The sequence below is a fragment of the Eptatretus burgeri genome, chromosome 10 (genome assembly GCF_056783735.1).
Source record: "Eptatretus burgeri isolate ZD-2024b chromosome 10, Ebu_testis_v1, whole genome shotgun sequence".
Classification (NCBI taxonomy): Eukaryota; Metazoa; Chordata; class Myxini; order Myxiniformes; family Myxinidae; genus Eptatretus; species Eptatretus burgeri.
The window spans coordinates 81,404,992-81,412,491 of NC_140970.1; the positions used below are offsets into that span (position 1 = coordinate 81,404,992).

Below are 7,500 nucleotides of genomic sequence, written 5' to 3' on the forward strand. Positions count from 1 at the left end.
ATATATATATATATATATATATATATATATATATATTGTTGTGGTTGACGAAATTCGCAAACCACCATTCAGGTCCCTTAGGTGAGATATCTCTGTAAGTATATGTGTAGTTAGGCCCAAACCCGTTGTTTAGAGGGAATAAATGTCATTCATTCGGGCTGCGACCCCTCTCGATAGCCGTTTTTCTTTTACTATCTTTATTTTGGACCAGCCGCCATTACTACCACCACCAACCACGTCTCAACAGCCATCACACAACAACCACCAGCCGCAACGCCGCTTCACGACAACAACAACGCCAACAGCCACGACCCTTGCCGTCACATCTCGCTCTCGCAACCATCGCATCACCGTCATTCCCGCGCCGCTTGTGGGCACCGATACTGGACTCGTGCAGGGCGCGCACCGAGCAGCGGGTGCAGAAACACCAGCCTTTCCGAAGAAATCGTGGATCAAAAAGCATTCACGCCCACTTTTCCTCTGTCCAATGGGGAGCCAGCCAGAGGTAAAGGGTCGAAGGTGAAGGAGCGAAGCCACGGGGGCTATAAACGGCCGCGTTCGCTCGCCAAAAAGGCAGTTGAGTTGGGAAGAAGGAGTCAAGTTGAGTTGGGAGGAGTTGGGGAGTTGAGTTGGGAAGCCAGTCAAGAGAAGAGTCGGAGAAAGCAGCTGGACGGAGCTGTGGAGAGGTGGCGGCGGCGAAGGCAGTCGAGGGGGTGCTCGTGTCAGAGTCGGGGAGCTGCGGAGAGGAGAGGCCGGTAACGCGACCGAGGTCGTGGTGGAGACGCTCGTCGCGGGACCCGAGCCAGCGAGATATCCTCCTTCCCCCGAGCATGAACAACCCCCTCCTGTTTCCCCCCGCGCTGAGATAGTGCGAGAAGGGGGCCCCTTCCCACCCCATTCCAGACACTGTCCGCGAGGCTCGCGGAGTCGGGGCGCCACCGCCATTTTGCGGCTCATCACCAGATGGGTAGGCTCGACGCGGTCTCGGCCCCAGGCCCGTCTGCCCCCCCCATCATCGTTGAGGGTGGTCCCTTTTTCTTTTGCTTTGAGTATATGTGTTGTCGGCGCCGTCTGTGAAGTAAAACTGTATAAGTGTTGCCGTTTGCTCGGTAGTCGGTGGTAGATCTGCATTGTGTTTTGCTTTTACATTTGCTTTTTGTGCATTATTGTGTGTTTCTTCTTCTTTTACATTTGCTTTTGGTGTATAATTGTATATGTGTGCTATCCGTGTGCCATCGCGAAATAAATGTGCTCTATGTTGAACTGTTTTTCCCGTTTCGCTTCGTCTTTTCCTTTATTGAATCTCCATCTTACTTCACGTAAAGGGTTGGTCGTGGGCTAAAACGCCCGATAATTAATCGAACCGTCGGGGTTGACGATAACACCGCTCAGTTATCCCGATAGTACGGAACGGGTCGCTTAAAGTGGCCCGTGTCCGAAGTCGACCTGCGGCGAGGTGCGATCGCCCGGTCTACCCTCCGTGTGGGTACTTAGGTAGGTCGAATTTGGCGAGCAACCCTATCCCACGCGGGGGGCCGATTGGCACGATCGTGGTGAGGCCGAAAGGCCCACCCGTGACTAGTTCCCGGCGTTAGTCCGAGAGGGTCACGACGGGATTGTCCGTCCGGTGGGCGACGTGCCGCGATTCGAGTTACGTGGCCGTTCGCACGCCGGGCGCGAATCCGCAACACTGGTGTCAGGAGTGGGATATAAACTCATCGCCCTCCTCGTGGCACTGGTATCGGAGAACGGGAAAACGGGCTCTCCTGTCTCCAGCTAAATTCACGGGAATCGGTCCAGGGGTGAGAGAAGCGACCCCGATTCCCTCCAAATTACGAGCGATTTCAATTAACCCTTTACGAGAAATAAGATGGCGTCTCAAGGCGAGCGGGAGCCGGGGATATTAGAAATGTATATGTGTAGTAATGTAGGATCCATGGTCCAGGATGAAATCCCCGTGCAGGAAATGTTGGTTGTGCAGGAACACGAACTCGTCCAACTGAACCCAGAGCCCGAAATAGGTGCGGCGGCGGCCGCGGTGTATGACACCTCCCCACCCCCCTCCGCCAAAACCTCCCGATCCTGGCCGAATCGGCTCACCCAAGCGCACCCGACATGGCCCAGCTATTCGCCATGCTGGAAAAAATGGATACAAATATGAACGAAGTGAAAACGAAGATGGATACATTCACAAACGAAATAAAACGCATGAAAACTAATATGGAAACAAATGCGCAAGGAATGAAGGAAGGAATGAAAGAGCTGCGGGGTGAGACGCGGAACATGGGCCGAAGCCTGCAGGCGGGCATGAAGGCAGTGACCAGGAAGCTTAAAATGGCGACGCCACGTGTGGGAGCGAACGAGCTCGGAGGGAGTGCAACGGCTGTCGGGCACGCGGTGGAGGCGGGTAAGGAGAAAATAATTCGGGGGACGTATTGGGCGAGAAGCGTGACGGAGACGTGCACGAGGGAGATAAGAGACGAGGTGAAAGTAATTGGGAGGGAGAGAAAAGAACAATTAATACGGAAAGCAAGGAGGAGGTACGTGGAGATCGTGAAAGAGCAAGGAGTGAAAAACAGGGAGGACGGGAGCGACTTAAGGAGAAAGCAAGGTTGACCTACATAAAGATAAGGGAAAGACGCCAGAAAGAAGCAGAGACTAATAGACAGGAGGGGACAACAGAAACTTATAAATGTATAGAGACACGGGAGACAGAAAAAATAGAGGAGAGACTGCATGATAATGACAAGGCTAGAGACGTACACACACACGGAGGTAGTGGAGGATAGTGAGGGTGAGCTGGCGGACCGTGCAGGGACCCGGTGCGAGCAGCGGGATAGCCTCCTCCAGGAACGAGGGGAGGGAGTATGCCCCCTTGAGGCGAGTCACGACCAGGTGGGTTCGGTCGTGCTTTGCGAGGTTGAGGGGACGGGTGCTGTGGACAGGTGCACGGAGAGCTTGGGGAGTATAGAGGCCCCGGAGACCCTTGTGGGGACACGAATCCCCAGTGTGGTTGTCCCGGTGTGTGTGGTGTCGAGGTGTGTGTTCACGAGTGTGGCGAAATGCGTGCTGCAACGCACGCATAGCGTGGGTGCAAGGGCGTGTGTGAGAGCGACCGGGTGGGTGACAAAGACCCCGTGTGTGGAAGCGACCCCGTGTGTGAGTGGTGTGGTGGTAAGTGTGCAGAAGATCGTGCTTCCCAGCACGCCGTGTGTGAGTGAGGCACGGTGTATGAGTGAGGCACCGCGGATGAGTGCCCCCGCGTGTGAGAGTGAGGCACGGTGTATGAGTGAGGCACCGTGGATGAGTGCCCCCGCGTGTGTGAGTAGTATGGTTTGTGTGAGGGAAATGGCACGAGTGAGTGAAAGGCCGCGAGTGAGTGGAGCCACGTGTGCAAGGGAAATGGCATGCGTGAGTGAGCGGCCGAGTGTGAGAGAGACAGCGTGTGCAAGGTCGTTGTGTGTAAGGGAGATGTCGGTCGGCATGTGTGAACATGCAGCCGCGTCTCCCGGTGTGAGTTTAATGGTGAGGTGTGTTAGCGTCGTAACACGCGGGAGTGCGTGTGTGGAATGGAGACGACAACGGCGACAGAAGAAAGAAAGCCGAGTAGCGGCTGTAGATGTTTTGCGCACCATGCCGGGTTCGCCCAGCAGTGAGCACGCGGTCCGTGCTGTGCAACGCACGAGGCCCCCACGTGCTCGCTTGCGAGAGTGAAGTCCCGGTCCGGAAACGCACGCGGTGGATTTGCCGATCCCGCGGACGGACAAAGTTTAGGCAGGATTATGGATTTGGACCGGACGGGTTCTCCACGCGATCGTGTGTGTTAAGCTGCAACGGGCAAAGCACATGTGTTCGCGTGGGGAACCGCCCGAGACGTGGGGCTTGTGTTTTTTTTATGCGCACGGTGACGTCATGGCTGCACGTGGGGTTGGAATCCGGCAGGAGGAGTATCCCTGCCGGATGGTACCGTCCAAGGAGGGACGAGGTACACGTGCAGCTGCATGACGTCACGGGCAGGTGCAAAGTGCGCGAGCTGGGAGTTGCCGCGCTGGTGCTGCGCATGTGAAAAAAAAAAAAAAAGCAAGCCTCACTTTTGGGTGCACAGGATTCCCGGGCAAGGGGTGGAAGACCCCCTTACCAGGGCACAGGATGGAAACTAGTTAGGGGGAAGGGTTAGCTTAGCTAGACCGGCTCCATGGGGCAGGGGTAAGTCCTCATGGGGCCCGTGGAATGGATTAGTTAGAGGGATTGTAGCGAGATTTAGGTTGGGAAATTGATTAATGGGATTATTTGAAGACAGTGACAGACAGTGAATGTGTCGTGGGGACGTAGCTTAGCTACGTAGTGTTAAAAGGAACGTGCTGTAGTTTAAGGGACGACGTGGGAGCACGAGTTAGTTAGGGGAGGTAGTTAGAAGGATGGCACAGTTTAGCGGTGTGTGTGTTGAAGAGTTGGTGAGTTGTGAGGTGAGTACTTGTTGAGTAATTGAGGCCAGCGGGTCTGTGTGAGTGGAGCGAATGGGGAATGCATGGTGCGATGAGTGATTGGGGGGAGGAGTGACTCCCGCCCAAGGGACCCCCGGGGTCAGTGTAGAGTGAGTTAGGGGGTTAGTTAAATTGAAAAATGGAGGTCGTTTTGCTGTTGGTGGGAGTGTAGGCTCGAAACCCATTTGGAGGGGTGCAGGAGCCCTGTTGACGGGCTGGGAGCGTGGCTGCGAAAGGTGAGTATCGCTGGGTGGGTACCCCGGGCACCAGGCTAGTCGGCCGCGGTAGGCCAAGGGCCCATGGGGGGCCGGGATAGCGTAGTGGGCGCGGGTGCGTCTGCTTGGTGCGGGGGCCCGGGGCGCCATTAGCCGCGTGGGCAGTGTTGTGGGCACGGGTGACCCTCGGAAAGGGGCCTGGGAAGCCAGCCTGCCACGTGTGCGTTTCAGGGGAGGTGCCATGGGGGGCACTCCCCGGTGTTAGGGAGCTGGTAGGCTCGGAGGCAGTGTAGTGCCCGGGGGTGCCATCGTCGGAGAATCGGCAGGGGGTCGTGCCTGCCAAAGGGAGCCACGTGTCCCAGCCATGAGACCGTGTGAGGGCACGGAGAGAAAATTGGGGGGCGAGGCCCAAAATTGTGAGGACACCAACACAGGCGACGGGAATCTGGGTTGTTAGAACCAATAGTTTAAGCGAGAGGCGCTTGTTGAAAGCCCCGGGGTAGTTTAACAGTTAAATGGTTAGGGTAGATTAGGAGATGTACCCCTCCGCACCATCCATCCCCTCGCTCTCGTTGTGGGCCGCTGGACCCACTTTGGTTATAGATCGCTGAAGTCTGGGGAGGCCATCCTGAGGCTTCGTTGGGCCTCGACACAGGACGCTAGCTCTCCCTTGTTCCTCTCCGGGAAGGGAACGGAGGGTTGGGAGTAGGCTAGGTGACAGGATAGGTTAGTCGAACAAGGACGATAAAGGGGGTTAGGGGACGATTTATCGTGGGGAAGTAAAAATAAAAAAATAAGTTGGGGCTAAATTGGGGTTTGACAAATTAAGGGAGTGGGTATAGACAGTGACAGGCAAAGGCGATAGGTTGGGAGGGAGACCGTAGAGTAGGTCCGAGCCCGCCTTCCGAGTGGCCAGCACCACCGCACTCCCTCCACTGAACGGCAAAGGCTGGCCAGCTTCATCTGCTGGCTGCGTTGCTGCAAGGCAAAGGCCGGCCCACTTCATCGGCAGCTGTTGTTTTGCTGCAAGGCCTGTGCCGGCTGGATCGTCTGCAGCTGCTGTGCTGCAAGGCCTGTGCCGGTCGGATTGTCTGCAGCTGCTGTGCTTCAAGGCCTGTGCCGGCCAGTTCATCTGCCGGCTGTGTTTGCCTGCAACGGCCTGGTTCTGCAGGCTGTGTTTGCCTGCTGCCTTTGCCATGCCATGCCATGCCCACTGTCCACGTTCACCAGCCCCGTTCAATTTTGCTTTGCCCCCCCCCTGTTCGTTTCCATGCGCGCCGGGATCATCGTAAAAGCAACAGTTTGCAAGCTGCGAGAACTGCCCTGTCGGCAGCTACAACACGGGCCTGCAGTGGCGGCCCGTGCACCGTGTTTGCGTGCATCCATTCATCCATCCATTCATTGTGCTCATTGCGTGTGCCACTTGAGCTGGCACGGAGACTGCGTTTGTGCAGCCCATGCACCGTTGTGGTTCACTGCGTTCAGTTCAAAAGGGAATGCCTTGGACTGCGTGTGAGCAGCCGGCCACGTTCCCTGTCACCTGCATTGTTTGAGCCAGAGACTGCATGCGAGCAGCCTGGCTCCCTGCTGACTGCTTTCTTTTTGCAGAGTCCATTGATCCTGGGCCATGGTTTAGTGTAAAATTTGTAAGTTAAGGTTAAGATGTACTGTAAATATGAGTGCGCCCCCGGCATGTCTGTCCGAGCGCCGGCAATTTTATTTAAGTCGTCCGTGTGAGTGGGTTTGTTTAGGTAGTTACTCAGCCCTCAGGTTATTTATTTTGGGGACACGAATACCATGAATGTCGCACTCAGGGATCCGTAGGTAAAATGTACTAGGGGAGAACGACACATGATGGCACACGAAAATTTGACGACTCGGGACGAGTCTGTAAAAAGGGGAGGGGGTAGTGTTGTGGTTGACGAAATTCGCAAACCACCATTCAGGTCCCTTAGGTGAGATATCTCTGTAAGTATATGTGTAGTTAGGCCCAAACCCGTTGTTTCGAGGGAATAAATGTCATTCATTCGGGCTGCGACCCCTCTCGATAGCCGTTTTTCTTTTACTATCTTTATTTTGGACCAGCCGCCATTACGACCATTACTACCACCACCAACCACGTCTCAACAGCCATCACACAACAACCACCAGCCGCAACGCCGCTTCACGACAACAACAACGCCAACAGCCACGACCCTTGCCGTCACATCTCGCTCTCGCAACCATCGCATCACCGTCATTCCCGCGCCGCTTGTGGGCACCGATACTGGACTCGTGCAGGGCGCGCACCGAGCAGCGGGTGCAGAAACACCAGCCTTTCCGAAGAAATCGTGGATCAAAAAGCATTCACGCCCACTTTTCCTCTGTCCAATGGGGAGCCAGCCAGAGGTAAAGGGTCGAAGGTGAAGGAGCGAAGCCACGGGGGCTATAAACGGCCGCGTTCGCTCGCCAATAAGGCAGTTGAGTTGGGAAGGAGTCAAGTTGAGTTGGGAGGAGTTGGGGAGTTGAGTTGGGAAGCCAGTCAAGAGAAGAGTCGGAGAAAGCAGCTGGACGGAGCTGTGGAGAGTTGGAGAGGTGGCGGCGGCGAAGGCAGTCGAGGGGGCGCTCGTGTCAGAGTCGGGGAGCTGCGGAGAGGGGAGGCCGATAACGCGACCGAGGTCGCGGTGGAGACGCTCGTCGCGGGACCTGAACCAGCGAGATATCCTCATCACCCCCGAGCATCAACAACCCCCTCCTGTTTCCCCCCGCGCTGAGATAGTGCGAGAAGGGGGCCCCGTTCCCACTCCATTCCAGACACTGTC

At 56.0% G+C, this 7,500-nt stretch overlaps 1 protein-coding gene across 4 annotated transcripts in view; it reads right to left on the minus strand.

Moving 5' to 3' along the window:
• Positions 1–7,500, minus strand: part of LOC147018970 (cyclin-dependent kinase 17-like) — a 184,362-nt gene that overhangs the window by 7,946 nt on the left and 168,916 nt on the right. The window lies entirely within an intron of this gene.